This window comes from Anser anser (genome assembly GCF_964211835.1).
Source record: "Anser anser genome assembly, chromosome: Z".
Taxonomy (NCBI): domain Eukaryota; kingdom Metazoa; phylum Chordata; class Aves; order Anseriformes; family Anatidae; genus Anser; species Anser anser.
The window spans coordinates 46799610-46818066 of NC_139723.1; the positions used below are offsets into that span (position 1 = coordinate 46799610).

Below are 18457 nucleotides of genomic sequence, written 5' to 3' on the forward strand. Positions count from 1 at the left end.
CTTAGTAGGAAGGCAATGCTTCCTTCTTTCCCTTGTCTTCTAGCTCTTCTAATGGAATGCTGTTAAGCTGAAGTGAATTTGTGCCAGGTAGAAGGACAATGAGAGTGCCATGGATCTTCTGTTACAATACCCCTTTTTAATTACATGACCTGCCTCACTGAGGTAGAAAGAGCCTGACTCAGCTGACCAGTATTTTCCTCCATCCCATCTGTCTTGTTGGTATTGGTACACATTATGTATTGGTAGGGCATGTGACTTCCATACTGGTAGTGCTCTCACACAGACATCACCTGTAGTCCATAGGTCAGTTAAGGGGGATGTACAGACGGGGGGTGTGTGCAGGGCAAGCAGACTAATCTGCTTCTAGTAGGAAGAAATACCTGATTTTTACGTCTTGAATCTGCAGTTACCTACTCATTGTTTATGGCTCCTTTCAAGCAACAGCAGCCCAGAAGAGCAGTCTGGTTCAGCTGCGAAGTGATTTGCGTGCAGTTAACTGGAATGGGTAGTTTGCCCCAGAGCTCTTTCACCTGTGGGTGCTTCTTAGTACCTGTGACTTTATATGGATTAACTTTCGTAGGAGTTACTCTTTGCAGTTAAGTAGTATTTAGCTACTCATACAAGAGCCCCAGTACCAGCATTTCAGATTAGACAGAGATGGTAAATGGTTTTCCTGTCCATTTGCCTCAACAAAAGAATAAAGATGAAAGATGTGGTTGAAAATGTAACCGAAAAATGTGAGTGTTCTTTTGAGGTCTTCACTTTGCAGCCATTTTCCCTCTTGACATCAAACATCTTTCCGAGCATGCTTCACAAGCCTAGTGGAAGCTCTCCATGTGAAAACCTTTTCATAAAACTAATTTAAACAAATATTTGAAGAAATCTTTAAACTTTGTAGTATAAAGTGAACTTGATTTAGCACATAATTATTTTTCTCTTTCTTCCCCAAAGGTGTGACTCAGCATTAGTTATGATGAGTCCAGTGGTTGTTCTCTTATTCATGTTGATGAGCACTTGTTCAAACTAATACCAGATTGTTCATGTAAGAATTCATGAACATGAATAAAGGTTGCATAATCAGGCTCAGTATATTTGAAACGTCTAAAAGATGGGTGTCTAGTTGATCATCCTCCTCTCCCAAACTATGAGACTCATTAGAATCCATCTTTGGGGTCTAATGTAATTTTTTTTTATGCTTGGTGTTAAGGCTTAGTCTCAATTCTCAGCATGCAGAGTGCTGTCACTTATGAAATCTCCATTCAAGAGCTCAGCTCAATTCAGGAAACTTGTGGATTTTTCTGTTTCTGTAGTCTGTATTTATTATATAGCAGCCAATAAAACTTAGGCTTCAGACTGTGCTTCAGACAGTCTTTTGGTGAGCTGCGTGAACACAGTTTTTGTAAGATGCAGTCTGCCCATTTTCTGGAGCTTTTCTTTGATAAGCTAGTGAGGAACTGGAACTTTAATGTTACTTAGGGTCTTACTTACTGAAGTGAAAAATAAGGGGAAGCAAATGTGCAGAGAAACATTGCCAACAGTAAGTAATTGAAATTCATTTAGCGTTGTCTTTGACAGTGGAATACTGTGTTTGACTCAATGTATTTAATGCTTTTTTTCCTTAATCATACAAATCCATGTTGTGGTCCTTACACTTGTGCTACCTCTTCTCCCTCATCTGTACAGTGCATAAGGGGAAGAAAAAAAAAATCCCGATTCATGAAATTCGAACTAATTAATTATAGTCCTTTTCCAAGGATGTGACTTGAATACTGTCTCCTTTTTAAACCTCTTAAGTTTTTCTATCTTAATTTAGAAAAGAAAAATGGTGCTTGCTAACAGGATGTTTTTAATTTGAACAAACAGCAACTCCTTATGGAGGTCCTTTCCCAGAAATGCATTGCTTCAAGAACAATACTCATATCCTTGGTTTTAAGTTTGGATACTCAATGGCAACCAAATTAGGAGTAACTAATGTTATTTAATGTATAGTCACGTTGTTGGTGAATCACTAGCTAGTTAATTGTGTTTTTTATTGTGTGTTTCATTCATTACTTTTGCATCTCCTAACTGTGAAATGAAAATTTATTGTAGATCTCGATTGAATTAAATCTCCTATCAGTGATGAGTAAACTGCAGAATTTCAGAGCATTGACATCTTTTGTTTGTTGTTTCTGTTGTTGCTCCAGAGGCTCAAAGTAAATGGTGAATCTGTGTAGCAAGCAGCTGAGATAAGTGGGAGGGATTTTCTGGTTATCTAGTAGTCATGCACTTTCTGGTGGTTGACGTAACTTCCATGTCAGTAGCAGTTCATTTTGACTCTCAACTTTGTCAGTTTTTCATACCTATTCTACCCTAACAGGAAGGCTAAAACTAACAAGCAAGAATCAAACAAGATAATAAAAAAAAATAATAATAAAACCCCACATATCTGCAAATAGTGATCTGGGCAATACTTTAAAGTCTCCGCAACACCCAGTGAATAGCTGCTGGAGAAGGAAGGGTGGTATTCTTTTATTTATTTGTGGTACAAAGTAATGGTGCTAGACTGGAATTTCTGGGTGTCACCTTTATATGAACCTCTGATGTAGGAAGAGAAGAAGGAGCCTTTATAGTTGTAAGCCTGTGTGTGTTTCTTGATGGCTATCTCAGACTGTATTTTAGGTTTTCCTCCTCCTCAAGAAAACTAGTCCAGAACAGCAGTTCTGCATTCCATAACTTCCGTTAACATCAGAGCGGAATTCAATTAGCATAGTTTTTTAATTGTACAAGTACTGCTGGAAAAACAGTGGGGAGACTGATTGTAAACTTGTTAACTCCTGTTGGTGTTTGACAGAGCTACAAACAGCAGCACAAGCATCTCAGCTTTCTGGCCATTAACTCAGGAAGAGAGCACTGTTTTTATGTGCAAGTGAGTCATGCTTGTTATCTCTGTAAATATAAATGGAGGAGGCAAGCAAAGTAATAGTACTTAGCAGCAAGCTCAAGTTATTCATGAAATAGCCTTGAAAACTTAACCAAAACAAGCAGCTCAAGGGAGTTATGGAAGTGGCTGATGCTTGCTACAAACCATGCAGGTTCTCACCCTGATAAATGGGCACCGTTACGTAAATTGTGAGATAGCCTCGAAGGGGAGCTCTACTGCTTGGTGGTGAGGGGCCTTTCTATTGGTCTCTGATTCAATTGCTTCTGCAGTGGAGCAGATCAGTGCAACAGTGTCTACCTAATGTATTGCTAAAGTTGGTGGCATTGCTTCTCTTCCTGAGTGCCTTCCACTTTATAAATGCATGCAGCAGACAGAGGATGCTTCATCAAGAAGGCCATTACCTCCCTAGTTCACAGACTGTCTGCCTTTTTGTAAACTCTTCTTGCACTGTATTTTAGATTCAGATAAGCCTGTTGGCTTCAGGCTCTTATGATTTCAGTGACAAGCTGGGGATAGAAATCAAATCAGAGTGTTTTGACTCCGGGCGCTGGCATCGGTGGTGCTGGCATAAGAGGCAGTAATGTGTAGAAGGCAGTGGGCTGTATGAGCATTGTATGATACTGCATTGAAGGAATTCACTGCAGCAATTTGTAGTTTTTCATTTCGTACCTTGATAACAGCAATGCAGTAGATCATTGCAAACGGTTAAACAGAGGTCAGAAAGCTCTCCAAAGAGGAGATAATACAGCTGTTTTCATGACATGATAACATAGCTATTTTCATGGCCAAGGTGGATTGAAATGGTTACCTATTAGGGTAAGGTCTGTCTCAGTCTTCCAAACCTTACTGCTCCTTGATTATCCTGTTTTGCTAATGCTGATTGATAGTGGAAAATTTCATGTTCACTTTATTAGTATTAGATGTTAGTGTGCATTTTTAAAAGAAAATGTGATCCTACTGCGTTTGCACTTCTTTCTTGAAAAGTTGCAACCTCTTTCAAAAATCCGTATCAATGATTATATATCTTCTGATAAGTGCTTTTGTAGGAATTGCTGTTTTTTTTTCCCATGCTGCTTTAAATATTTGCTGTTAAAGTAATTGTTAACTTGTTTCTAAATGTGTCACTATGATAATAAATCAACATCTGTGATGATATCAAATAAAAACATAGGGAAATCTTTCATGCTGTACAAGGAAAATAATGAAAATAAAGTCAGGCCCTAATTCTGGTTGAAGTTTAAAATTTTATCTATTTTTATATATATATATATATATATGTATAAAATACACATAATGGAGTGCACAGTAACATTACATACCAAAATCTTCATATATCAGAGCATGTAAAAATTGTGGTAGTGTTTAGGAAACTTATGAGAAAACATCCAAGAAGAGAAATAATTAGTCCATATAAATTAAGGCATAAAATTCAGGAGTAAACCTCTAAATTTGTTGCTTTTCACACAATTCAACAGTCATGCACTAAACTCACTATTTCTGTTCAGACCCTCCGGAAAATAGGCATAGGATGGAGCACTGTATTTTTTGAACTGCTAGCTAAAAAGAGCACGAAGGGTGTAATTAGAAGCTTACACTGTACAGTAATGAAACTTTGTATCACTAGAAGTTCTTCCCCCAGTGGAGAAGAAATACCCCCAGTAATCAATTCTTTGTGTCCTTTTGCTGATTGTCAGATTACGTTGTTCAGCGTGCACATGCATTATGCTTATCCTTACACTGATTTGCAGCCAAGTAGCAATGTCTATATACTTACAAAGCAAAGATGAAGTGTTTCTTTGATTCTCCTTAACGCCAAAAATAAAAGGAACAGGAGTGAGAAAGTAAGAGATAAAGTTTTTACAAATAGTCTTCAATTTTTCTTTAAATAATGTGTTGCAAACTGATCCAAACTATGTATGCAGGTCAAAGAAAAGGTACAGCCTGACAAGCCTTAACCTAATGTTTCCATTACACTTTTCTGTTGATTTTGTGTTGTTTAATCGTATGGAAGTATGCTTTCTAGTTACTGCACACAGGAAGTCGTCTGGGGAAGAACTTCAGGAAAAATGCAGCAGGTGTCATCTTTGTACTGCTTTGCTAAATCTTTAATAATACAATTAGAATTCATCCAGTGCTCTTTTCCACTCAGGAGTGTCCACTCAGGAACCAGGCCCTCCATTGGCACCTCTTAGTCTGCTGAGAATCCAGGCTCCTTTGGATGAGTTACAGGTCTGCTGCTCTAAACAGAAAGGAAATTCCTTGTTTCCCATAGTTAGCCTTACTTTCTTACAACACATCCACTATAAGATAGTTCTTATTTTTCCTTTTAACTGAATTAAAAAGACTTTTGTACTAAAAACATTTTTTTTGTAAAGAAATCTAACAGATGAGCGTGCTAACATCATCAGTATTTATGTCAGAAGTAGAGTTCATTTATTTGAGTTGTAAAAGTCAATAGCTGTTTATTCCTGATAGTGTTCTCAAAAGGATAATAAAAAATAAAGGAAACATAATAAGGAGTATAGTTCTCACCTTTACTTGATTTTTTTTTTTATGCTTCAGCATTTATATAAATTTTCCTAGTTCTCCTGCATGGTCTTTAATGATCTGCTTTCTACCAGCCAAGAGTTGATACTAGATTTGTTTTTTGTTGATATCAAACTTCTTCATAGATATGCAGAGACTTCAAAGCAAGAATGGTTACATAGTTAAGGAATCAGGGTGTTTCTCTTCTGCTACCAGAAGAAATGCTTCCAATAGCAAAGGTTTCTGTTGAGACCATAATTCTGCACCTGCCTGCAGTTACTAGTTGATTACAAACGCTGTTGTAACAGTTTTGTCCTCCTCATTTCATCTGCTAAATTACCAGAAGTCAAATAGGAATTGCTCTCCCGTTTCCTTTCCCCATCATCATCAAAACCTTGGATTCAGTCCAGACTTTCTGCTCTTCTAAGATGGTTTTTGTTCTAATAAGGAATTTATGCCCTTTTTATTCTTTCACTGGTGTTTCAGAAAATTAAACGTCAGGAAAATATGACAGAACTTCAGACAAAGAATTTGATTTTGGATTGTGAAACTGTTGCAGGTTTTTAATGTTGTGTTCAAAAGTTGCTTAGATCATACCCGATATACTAAATAAGTTTATTTGTGCTATTATGTTTAGTCTGCGCAGATTTGCCTGCCTTCAGCAGTATTAGCAAGTAAAAAATAATGGGAAATCTTTAGAGTTTATTTGACCAGTCTGGAGAGTTGCCTGAATGCTTATTTACAGAAAGACTAGTGTAGTTGTTATTGACATTTAGCAAACGTAATAAGCACAATGATGCAGAGCACTTCTTTTTTCAAATTCTGAAATTGTGATACAGTGCAAAAAACATGCAGTCATATTCTGATGAGCATTCTCTGTTTTTTCACATACTTTAAACTGAACATTGTTTCAGTTACTGTATTGTGATAGTTGTGTATTTCCAAGTGCAAAACCCTGTGATTTTCTTAATAAATGTGAAAATAGCATAGTTCAGTTGGAAGGGACATTCAAAGATTCTCAAGTCCAACTTCCTGACCTCCTCAGCGCTAACCATAAGTAACAGCATATTACTGAGGGCATTGTCCAAATGCCTCTTAGAATCATAGCATCACAGAATGGTTTGGGTTGGAAGGGACCTTAAAGATCACCCAGTTTCAACCCCTGTTCCCTGTTCAGCCAGGCTGGACTTCTGCCCCACTTGCTTGACTTGCGGCACAGTGGTTCTTGAAAAGGTGGTTCTTGAAAAGCAACCAGTTCTCATGGACCCCTGAATACTCTAAAGCAGATTCCCAAGGGACACGTCTAACTAGCTCCTGAAGTAGCTTAAATTTTTTTTCTTTTAAAGTCCAGACTGGCAACTCTGCTGACCTTTTTTCTTCTTCAGCCAAATACTTTGAACTCAGCTAATTCATGATCACTGTGGCTAAGACAGCTACCTGTCCGTCACTACTCCCAAAAGATCGTCCCTATTCTTACAGAACAGGCCTAGGAGGGCTCCTTTCCCAGTTGGCTCTACTCAGTACTTGTGACAGGAAATTAGATACAACATGCGGTAGGAATTTCCTAGCCTTACTTGTCAGAGCAGTATGATATTCCCAGTTTAGGTCTAGGAAGTTGACATTTCTCATAAGGGTGAAGGCAACCGATCCTGAGAGATTTCCCCTAATTGCCTATAGAATAGCTCATCTGTGCTATTTTTCTCAGTGGGCAGTATGTAGTAGACACCCACAATGATATCTGCCTTGGTATCTGTCCCCTTAAGCCTCACTCAGAGGCTCTGTACTGCATCATCCCTAACGGCAATGTCTGTACAGTCTAATCTCTCCCTTGCACATGGTGCAACACCTTCACCCGCCTGCCCTGCCTGTCCCTCCTGAAGAGCCGATAGGCTTCCATCCCAACACTTCAGTCATGGGACTTGTCCCACCAAGTCTCACTAATACCAGTGATGTCATGGCTCTGGGAAAGGACCAGAGCTTCCAGTTCATCCTGTTCATTCCTCATACTGTGTGTATTGGTGTACAAGCACTTCTGATACACTCCTAAATAGTCAGGGCTCTCTGGAGCAGCATAGATGCCCCCATTAGCCTTGCCTTCCTCAGCTAGTGCCACACCATCCACCCTCCTCCCTGGCTGATCCTAGTGTAAAGCCTTCTCAGTCAGTCTCGCCAGTTTACAAGCCAAGAAACATTTCCCCCTCTGAGAACAGGTGGGTCCCGTCAGGCCCCTGCAGACCTGTCATCTTGAAGACTCCTCCCTGATTATGAATCCCAAGATCCTGGTGGAGAGCACCAGTCTTGGAGCAAGGCATCAATGACCTGGGCATGTCTATTCTTTCCCTGCCTTTTCCCATTACTGTGAGGACTGAGGATAACATTTTCTTTGCTCCTGAGTCCCTTAGTTTGCCACCCCCAGGACCTGGAAATCTCCTTTGATAGACGCCAGACTTCCTGCAGCTACTTGAAAGGGGGAGGAGTGGGCAATAGTCTGAATGCTGTGTTATGCTTGAAAGCTTAGCGGTAATATCCCTGATCCTAGCCCCAGGGAGCCAGCAAACCTCTGTAAAGAGGGTCTGGCCTGCAGATGGGAGACTCCATTCCCTTGAGGAGGGTGTCACCTGTAACTATGCCTCGCCACTGTTTCTTCACGGCACTGATCTTGATGCTGCACTCACTATGAAGCTTGATTGATCTGACCTTGGAGAGAGAATTTGCATGGATGCCTCTTCTTCCCTCTTTTCATATCCCTCATCAGCTGCACCCAGAGACTCGTACCTGTTCAGTAGTGGAAGTTAAGTGGGCAGACGGGGGCTTCCCTTGCAGCTCTGTGCAGTAGCTTGCTTCCATTCTTCCTCAAGTTACTGCCTTTATCCTGATGCAGATCAGATGCCAGGCCTGCTTCAGCAGTGGCCATGCCAGGTGTGTACCTGAGAAGGCAGAGCAGGACTACGTTGATCTATCACCTTTTCAGACTCCCAAGTGCTTCTCAGTCTCCCCAGTTCTTCCTGAAACTTGGCCATGAAGCTTGGGGAAGTACAATTTGGATCAAATGTTATGTAGATGACTTGAAATAAAACATTGCTTTAAATGGGCACTTCTTGGAGAAGGAAGAAACTTTTATCTCTTCTGGGGAATCTAAACTCAATAGTAAAGAAACAACAAACACTTGCAGTTTAAACAACAGGACGTGTTCAGCCAAGAAATGTAATGCAGGAAACCGAAAAAACAGTATTTGTGCCAGTGAATCGTGTCCAATTTCAATTACTTTTATACATGTGTGCATACACCTTTTTGCTGAGCTGTGGTTGAGTTCTAAGTACTTAAAGGAAAAGTCGTAGAGAAACGGTGTGCTGGTTTTTGTCATGACTTTCTTATTAAGCAAAACTGTAGGCCAGGATATTACATGATGGACCTCTATATTCCTTTCATTTCTAGAAGTTAGCATCAAGAGAACACTTTTCCTGCAAGCGAGCTAATTCTGTAGCAGTGCTTGCAGTGTTACTTATAAAATGGAGACATTGTGCTGAACATGTGCTTATCAATGTGCTGAACACATTCTTGACTATTAATGTATCTATTAACTTGTGTATTCTAAGAATTGCAGTGGAATAACAATACCTTTACATCTGCAACCTTGTGGGCCTGGTGCAATGTTACTGTGTTACAGACCATTAACAAACTTAATTTTGCTCAGATCATTTGTCTAATTTCAGAGTCTTGGTAGGATAAAGATCGCTTTGCTTTTGCTGCTTTTACTTGGGGCAGTGGTCCCATTGTATCATGTTTCATTGTCACTCTATTTCTGGAGCATATTTTTTATGCTTCTTTCAAAATAATGTGTTCTTAATAAATAAAATAATACATATGAGTTCCCAAGTTCTTTAGCATTCAGGAAAAGTACTTGATAATTGGAGACACTAGAAAAAAACTAGATTTTAAAAATGCTGTGTGGGAATCTGATGATGTCTCTTATATTTTTAGGAAATTTTCTTTAATAAACCTCGTGGATCATGGTACCACTTGGAAACTGTCATCTGGTAGTTCCCACAACAGCCCCACTCACCCTCCTGAAAGTCTCTTATGTTCCACAGATACACACTGCTTTGTTTTCCCTTTCTTTTTGTTTGTTTGTTTGTTTGTTTTCATGTGGTCGTAATTTGTCTGTCAGAGCCTTTCTATGGGCCTGTGTCGAACTGGGAATATTCTCTGTGGGGCTGGTCAGGCAGTATGCCATTAACGGTAGAACCTCTACACAGATGAGAAATCTATGGGAATCATAACATACGTTGAAACTCTTTCATCAGAAAAAGACACCTTCCTTTCACAGTCTTATCTAATACATTTGAACTGTATGCCTGAGATTTCAGAGGGTTTGAATTCCTGAAAGAAACCTAACTCTTAGACAGGAGAAATTGACAGCATTGAGACGGGCCTATTGTTCTCAGTTGGCAGAGGCAAGAATACTACCCATGGGAATCCTAAGAAATATTGGTTGGTTCTTTTCCTGTTTTTCACAAGTTCTGTATTCTGGTTGTATAACTAGCTGAGTCCGTTTTTGACGTGAAAGAACAAAAGACAAGTCATTAGATGTAAGTTGTATTGACCATTTACTGAATGTTTACAAGAAGAGAAATGTTGATATAGTGAGATCATGTCTTCTGAAACCTTAAGTATCTCCCAAAGAGTAATCTGTCAGATCACAACTGAAAAAAAAAAAAAAAGGACAAACAAAAAAAACCCCACACTTGAAACAGTGATTTTGTGCAGCTTCCCATGTGTTTTGGTAGAGGTAGTGGAAAGTTTGTTTCAGACTCAATTATAAATAAATTACTTTCTTTGTCTGTTTCTTTCCTTAATCCCATTCTGCACCCTTCCTGATTCCCCCTACCCCTTGACCAAGCTAGGAAATTTATTTTGTGGTATTTGCAAATAATTTTGGAGGGTGCATGCAGGGGAGAACCTTTGTCAACAGCAGATGAATCTCAGAGGGTTTAAAATGAAAATGTGCCTAACATGTACATATAACGATAATTGAAACTGGCACATTTTGTGCTCTGTGTTCTCAAGCAGCACTTCTCAAGCCTTTTCTTTTCTGCCTTTTTTTCTTTCCTTGCTTTCACTTTCCTTAAAAGATAAACCTTCTGTTGAACCTGTTGTACCCTGCCCTCACTTTAAAGTTTTGTTTGCAAAAAGTCCAGGTGTGACATGCATGCAAGAATATCCAAACTCACAAGACTAAATATGACTTTTTCTGTGAAAATTGCTCTTTTTTAATAGTCTATCTGATTTATCAAGCTAGGAAGCAGAAGAAGGTTTATTGGGAGCACTTTTGTTACTGGATTGCAGAGAAGAATTTAGCTCCTTCAGTGGGACTTTTGAAGGGATCTTCTCCATAATGATGTGTAAAAAGTCTAGGACAGCAAAACTGCTTTGCTTTGTTTACACTTCTCATTTTAATTGCATCTCCTATGTGAGAGTTCTTCGAACTGAATAGATGAGCTATGCAGGAGCACAAAACTATTGGTAGTATAAACTGAGAAATATGTAAAAAGTTACGTAAGTAAGTCAAAATTGATGTTATTTGCTTTAGCTTCCCTGGAGAATATGTCCTTGCTTACTGTGTATGAAGGAGTTGTGGTGGTGTGAAAACACGTCTATGTAAATTTTTCTCTATCCACATGCAGTTCTGTCATCTGAAGTGGTTAAGTACCTTCCAATTCCTTTCTGTCTGTCTATATTTAATATTTCTCCACATGCATCAGAGAAGCAGTATTGCAATCCCTTACTATTAGAGTGATTTTACAATAATTCCATGTTGCTTCAATTTTGGTTTCCATTAAAACAGGAAATTATGTGTAGCTCTGGGAGTTAGCATTTGGACATCTGCCTTTTTTAGAGGGGAAAAATGCAATTGAAAAGGACCAAAATGAAGCAAACTACACATGCTGTTTCCTATTGTTCTCTAGTGAAATAACTTATACAACACTTAATTCATTATTTTAATTTAAATTCAAATGTTAATGATAATTATATGAAAATTGAAGTGTGTTCTCTGTCCATGACTTGAAATTGCGTATGACTAAAGATGTGACATTCGAGAAATAATTCTTGTCCGCAAATTTTCAGGGTTATGATATTCTTTAAAAGATCCGATATAGGCAACTTTAAAAATATGTGAAAGGTGTGAGTTCAACATCTTTACAGATGAAGAAACCATAACTTTTTAGTAGTTGCAAATTCTGACTACTGTATTGTAGTCCTGCAAAATGTAGCTGTCGTATTTTGAATGAATTCACTTTGTTTTGAAATAGTGTTCAGCATTTACAGTTCCAATAAGCTGGAGGCTAAATTTACATTAGGTCTTCATCTGAGTGCATTATAGTCATCGTATATAGAAGTAGCATGTTCATTTTCCAGATTTTTTTCTAACATGATGATTTTCTACATACCTGCGTATAGCCTTTTACGTTTATTGGTTTGCTCTTTCTGAGCCAATTGGCTGTAGTCTTTAGTATGGGGTTCAACAGTAGTGGTGACTTCTGTTTTAAACATTTTGTACTTTTTCTTGCTTTATGTGCATAGTGAGAAGCAAAAATAACATTATAGTATCCATATTCTAGCTCTAATAATAAACCTGTTCTGTAAAAAGCAGCCATGTTTTTATCTGTATACTATTTAGATTATATTTTTATTTTTTTCTCTTCAAGAAGTTGATACAACTCTGTTTTGAAAGGGATGCAGTTTCATACATTTTACTCTTTTCTACATATTCCAACCTTTCCCTAGGAACAATTTTCCTTTCTGTGTCTTTAAAACGTGCTGTCTCTGTCTATGATGGAATTATTTTGCTGAAGTAATGTTTAAAGAATACATCTTCTTTCTGTGTTTTCTCAATGTTTGCTTTTCTTATTATTCTAGCAAAGGTGATGCTAAAAGTTTGCTCTCCATTATAACTTTACATCTTACTACAATTTAATTATTTCATAGAGTTGTCCGAAGTCCGCTGGTCTTGAATATAAATAATTTCTTGTGGATTGCATTATATACCTTTTGATCATCTAATATTAAATCAAGCATAAACTGAGAACACTATCTGTGTAGAAGACAAACCTCTAATTGGAATGTGTTACAGTAAGGGACTTGGATGGATCTATAGCAGACCAGATGGCCTTTAATTGAAAGATTTACATGACGTATAATGACTTTTCTTTAACTTTCATATTCATATAGACACCAGATACTTTATACCTCCAGAATGACCGTGAACGTTTAAAATCCATTTGACAGAAGAGATTTTGAATTTGTAACATCTGTAGTATCTGCTGGTTACTGAACCAGAGTAGTAGTCATCAAAAGGCGGTGCTTACTTGATGTCAAGCAATGTTTTGAGTAAGAAAACGGTGAAGGTTGGGAAATACTGACCGATCAACAGTGGTTTCACTAAATCCACAATGACTCATTTGAGTTTACTCTGCATTCAACAATACAAGTTACTATTCAGAAGATAACTTAGAATTTTAACATTTTATTTTTGGATAGAATGTGTTTTTATTTTGTAAAATACTGCATTTTATCAAAAGCGAGAATATTTTTAATTTGTCCAAAGAAATTTAGAGAGAAGTGTAACTTCTCAGTGAAAAGGAACGTTTTAATTTTAAAATGTATCTTCTACTTAGCACTTCCTTTTCATTTTCAGAACATGCATCACGCTAACGATGTATCCTACCAACAGATACTGTAATACATATAAACACTTCTTCTTCCAGCAAACCAGACAAGAGTGACTTAAGTGTCTCATGTAATTGGTATTGTGATAACACAAAGCGCGATTGCCACCAAAGGGTTGTTTTCTATGAATGTAGTTCCAGTGTTAGTTTTATTTCCGTTTTACAGTTTTATTATGTGGCCAGTGCCTGCATTTCAGAGATGTTTTTCATTTTACTAAGATACACATATATGGTTGAATCTAAATAGTTCTCAATGATTACAGAAACCACGAGTCATTTGATCTGCCTCTGTTGTTGTTGTTGTATAATGTACTGTAAAAAGTCTTTGTAGCACATGTAGGGATAGGATTTGTTTTAGTTGCAGAATTTTCTAAGAGATCCTAGTAAATACTATGAACATCTCTACTTCATTTCCTTTGATAAAGAAAGGCAGGAAGAGAGACATGGAGTTCTTAAGACACAAACTGAATAACAAGTTTAATTTATGCTGTAGTCTTGTAATACAACAAACTCAATAAATCTCCATTAAAAATTTTCAACTTTCCAAAAGCACAATAACTGAGAGATTGATTTATGTGGTAGGTTTTAGCATAAATCAGCTTTAGAGAGAGGGTTTATATTATACCTACAAAAATAAGTTAATAACTTCTCAGTCTTCATTCAGATATTATTGTAGTTCAGATGTTCGAAATCAGTACACCTGTGGAATTCAGCTAAGGATTGCATGTTTTGAATTAAGTTTTAATCTGTACTAAAATACTGTAAAATATTATACAACATATCAGCATAATTAAATTTATAGAAAAAAATGATTTTTTTTGTTACCAATTGAAGGTAGTATTTCTAACAAGTGGTTTGTAAGACAAAACGCAGTGAAGGGTGTAGACGTGATGAATGTTTCTCTCTTAGTGTATGACTCACTAATGTTTCATACAGTCATTTTTGCATCTTTCTTTCTCCATTGTCATTGGGTGGGTAAGGACTGTTGCAGAGGATGTGGCAGCAGCAGCTCGTAATAGATCAAACATTCCTGGTTATCCACTCCTCCTATAGTTTTCCACAGTGAAATGAGTTTTGGATACTTGGAGCTATTGGTCAGATCTACTGGCAAACAACCTACCTGCAGCCTCCCCTGGGAGATTTCCTTTGTAGAGAATCTAACTTAAAAGCATATATAGTCCAGTGTATGATAAACCTCAATGACCTAATTTAGCTACAAACTCACTAGCATTTATTCTAATGTGCTTCTCTTCAAAAGAAAATCTAGTGCCTTGAAAACTGCAGTAGTCCACCCTATTCTCAAGAGGACAAAAATCACCAAAAAGAATTTTCCCATCTCTCATTCCTGGAACTTGAAAAAGTGATAACTAATGATCTCCATAAATGCTTGTCATCTGTTAAAATCTCAAAAGCCCCACAGTCCAGGTTTGGTCTAGCACAGAGCTCAAAGATGAGTTTTGTGGGAGGGGATAGCTGGGGATATATTAGTACATTTTGTGCCCTTTTTTTTTTTTCATTTTTAACCTCTAAGAGGAAACCTAGTTTCCAAAACCAATTAGGCTGATCTGAATGAAAGACTAGTTACTGACTGTGTCTACACCTAAGTTGATTTCAGTTAACTCCCTTCAGTTTTTATGAGTTTACTTATGGAGAAACCATTGGTTTTAATAGTGAGTGGCACCTAAAATGTGGTATCATACAGAAAGGTATTTTCAAAAGTGAAGGAAAAATATAGGAGCCACTTAGTTTATTCTTAAAATAGACTTACTAAAAACTATGGTCTGATACTGTGTTTCTTACTGTTCACAAAAACATGCACAGAAGTGCAAAAAATAATAAAAAACCAAAATATTTTCCATAAGCAATAACCTAATCCTATATCAAAATTAATCAGTGAGTATAATTGCAGCAAGTTTAGCACTTAACTGGTTCTATAGCTGTGAAATAAAATACCATGTACGATGTACCAGAGAGAAACTAAAAGCGATTATTTCTAACCCAGTTCCTCAAGAACTACATGATAAATGCGTGCAGGTTTGGAATCCAGCAAAGCTTGTGAGTCAGTAAAATCTCTTGTACTGCCAAAGAATGATCTCAATTTAAGTCTTTGTTTCTTATGCCCAGAAAAGAAAATAGCAGTTCCCAAATAAGTCGTTTGTTTGTTTGTTTGTTTTTTAATATGATAGACCTGTGTTTCAGAACCATAAAAGCTAGCTGGCTTCCAAGCTTTCTGAAAGAACTCAGGATAGTTTAATATCTTGAAAGGAAATCAGAGCTTACATGTCTGGCTCTTGAACTGTGTTTCAGCAGAAAGTGAAAGAGCCTTAGTTTTGCAGTGCAGTAACAAGTGAAATTTTTCTCTCTGTTTGTGAAAGGAGCAGCCAAATTTAGCAACCCATGCACAAGGCCTCCAGCAAACAAAACAGTTAAAATTTGTAGAGTGTTAATTGGAGAAATCCATATAAAATTATTCCTTTATACCTGGATAAATATCAAGTGAGATAAGATGTGAGATAAAAACAAAGACAGTAGTAGTGGCTAACAGAAGGTTGTCATGAGGACAAAATTAACAGGAGCATGGTGTGGGTGAAAAATAGGAAAAATACTGATAAGAATTCAATGGTGAAATATACGTGAATGAGTTCATGTTTTTTTGTTTTTCTCTACAGCTTTCGAGTTTGGTGGTTTGTCTGTTTAATAGTTCTGCTGACTTGAGAAGATTTTTGTCTGGCTGCAAAGTAGCCAGAAGGCTGTCATCCTCCAGCAGCCTGCTGTTGTGTTAACACAATCACATGTGTTTTGGTAATTTTTTATGGCTAACTCTGTTTCCTAGCTGAGTAGTAGTAATGATACCTTATTCATTAATCTCCAGGCTAACTACAGTGGTGATATAGACAAGGTGATGTATTTTTAGTGCATGATTTCAGGCATAAATTAAAGACATGGTGGTTCTAGATAGATCAGAATAGTGAAGTCATAAATTCTAGTTAGAAGATGGAGAATGCCCTTTCATCCGTATTAGATTACATCAGGGAAAGCAGTTTTTGTCTCAAAGGTTTTTGCTTGGCTCTTTTTTCCCCCTATAATTGTTTTTTTTGCTGTTGTTGTTTGTTTTGTTTTTGTTTTTACCTAATCCTATTCTTTAGACTATAAATGCGTATATTCCTCATGAATATAGTATAGTTTGTTTAAGGTCTTGCTTTAAGTCCCTGGAGCTGCTTTTTCTGCTCCTGTTGGCCTTTTGAAGGTAGTTGGTGCATATTTTGAGACATGTTGTAGTTCATAATTATCTTAGGTTCTCTTCTACATCATTATCAGTATTTTCTCTTTTCTAGTATAGCTCCACATTTTCATTTGCACTAAAAGTTTTGAAATATTTCCAGGTAAACCCTTTTAAAGCAGTGAAACACGCATGCTCTACCTGGCATTTATTCTCAATGTTAAATCTTGCTCTCTGCTTCTCCTTGTGTCCATCTTGTTCCTCAATTTTTGGAACTTCTTGAAGTCTTGTTTTCTTGTCCAGGGTCACTGCTACAGTATTGACTCTGCTGATGATACAGATTGTACCAAAAAACCTAGCAAGCCTCATTCAGATAAATGATGTCTACAGCAAGTGATTTCCATGATGTATGACTTCTGAAAACAAAAAGATTTGTATGAACAGAAAGAGATCAATCTGTTTTAAATTTGTAGGACAGTTGGCAATATTGTAGTTTGAACACAGAGGGTGAAAACTTGTTTTCTGTAGTATACCTAATACATAGTGACTTGTTAGAATTTATGTAGATTTGAATTACCTTTTAGTAAAATATATTCATCTAGTAATTTTATTTTAAAAGTTTCTGAAATGACTTTTAACTCATACAGAGTTGTTTGTTTCTCACTTAGTCATATTTCTGTGTATGACTTCAGCATGTGATCGTGTAACCAAATTGATTATGCTTATGTCTTGAGGATCAGCTGAATGAAATGTCTATAATCTGCTTGGCAAGCAGCTTTGTATTTTCTGTTTACTTCTAAGTAAACCTGTTTGTAAAATGTAAAAAGTAAAGGTTTAATGTGTGCAGAATGCGTGTCAAAGTTAAGTGTTAAGATGGGAACTAGAACGGTGATACTGCTTTTATATTAGTGTAGGTTTCAGCCTTCCTTTTCCCCAGTGTACAGGAAAACTGCTTAGAATGACACTTTAAAGAAGTAAAAGCAGGAATGGGAAAAATGAAGATTTCTTCTCATTAGTAAATTAGTTTTTCATATGTCAGCCTGCTTCCTGGTTTCTTTCCTGCAGTTATAAACCTTACTAGGTTCTTCAATTTCAGCTTTTCGTTTGCAGCCTGACTCAGACAACATACTTCAGAAATTCCCAAATATAGTCCACAGTCAAATTCAATACCCAGTATTCTGCAAAAGCAATTCACAATTTAATTTGAAAGTGTAGAGTGTGTAGGCACATCTTCATTTCCTGGAGAAACCATTAAGCATCTCTTCCACTGATACGCAGGTTATGAGGGGCAGCTGTCTTCTGCTTTGTTTGATGCCATTTTGGTAGGGCCTACAAGTTCATGGCAAGCTGCCACTATGACACTTGGATGAGTAATTTGCTTTCTCCTTGAATTCTTGTTCTGCTTGTTAATGTGCTTTCTTCCAGAGTATTTGTTCTGCCTGTTGCTTGTTCTGACATCTCTATTTACTCATGTTAGAAGGAAAGACCTGCATTAATCTGGGCAAGGCCTCTTGATGAAGAGAAAAGGACTACTTATACAATCTGTCTTCAGTTTTTGGAGGAGTTATGAACCCTTAGGAGCTTAGCAGTCAAGTTTCTGTGTTGATACTGTTAGTATATCACTTGAACATTTAGCACTGGAAGTGGCCTTACCTGTAATGAGGTTTTGAGAGGATTGTACATGAAAACAGTCAATATAGTAGTGCCTTTATCATGAAAAATAAAAATTTAGCCATATTGTTAAAGCTGTGTTTCTTGGTTATTTTTGTTAAATTTATTTCACCCTTTGAGTCTCTGGATAAAAGCAGGGAGACCAGTATAGCAGTATTATCTCAAATATGCTTCTAAAATACTGCCTTGGGAATGTTTTTAATACTTTCTTTGGCTTCAAGAAATGTAGCTTTCCTTTTATAATTACTCTCCTAGGACAGTAGGAGACAGCAGTGCCCAAGCAATATTATTTTTAAAGATGTCATTTTGTTTCCCATCTCTTCCTTCTCATTGCCATCACATTTTATGTGGCATAAGCAAGAGGAAAACAGACTGAGTTGCTGCACTTTG

General features: G+C 37.2%; 1 protein-coding gene and 1 long non-coding RNA gene across 2 annotated transcripts in view; one reads left to right on the forward strand and one right to left on the reverse strand.

Moving 5' to 3' along the window:
• The window catches only part of LOC310889451 (guanine nucleotide-binding protein G(q) subunit alpha), a 132089-nt gene that overhangs the window by 58389 nt on the left and 55243 nt on the right, over positions 1–18457 (forward strand). The window lies entirely within an intron of this gene.
• LOC310889452 overlaps positions 1–18457 on the reverse strand; it is a 47993-nt gene that overhangs the window by 12429 nt on the left and 17107 nt on the right. Inside the window, exon 1 of the long non-coding RNA XR_014576571.1 lies at positions 1–18457. This exon is cut by the window's right edge and continues 17107 nt beyond it. This is a non-coding gene — a long non-coding RNA (uncharacterized lncRNA).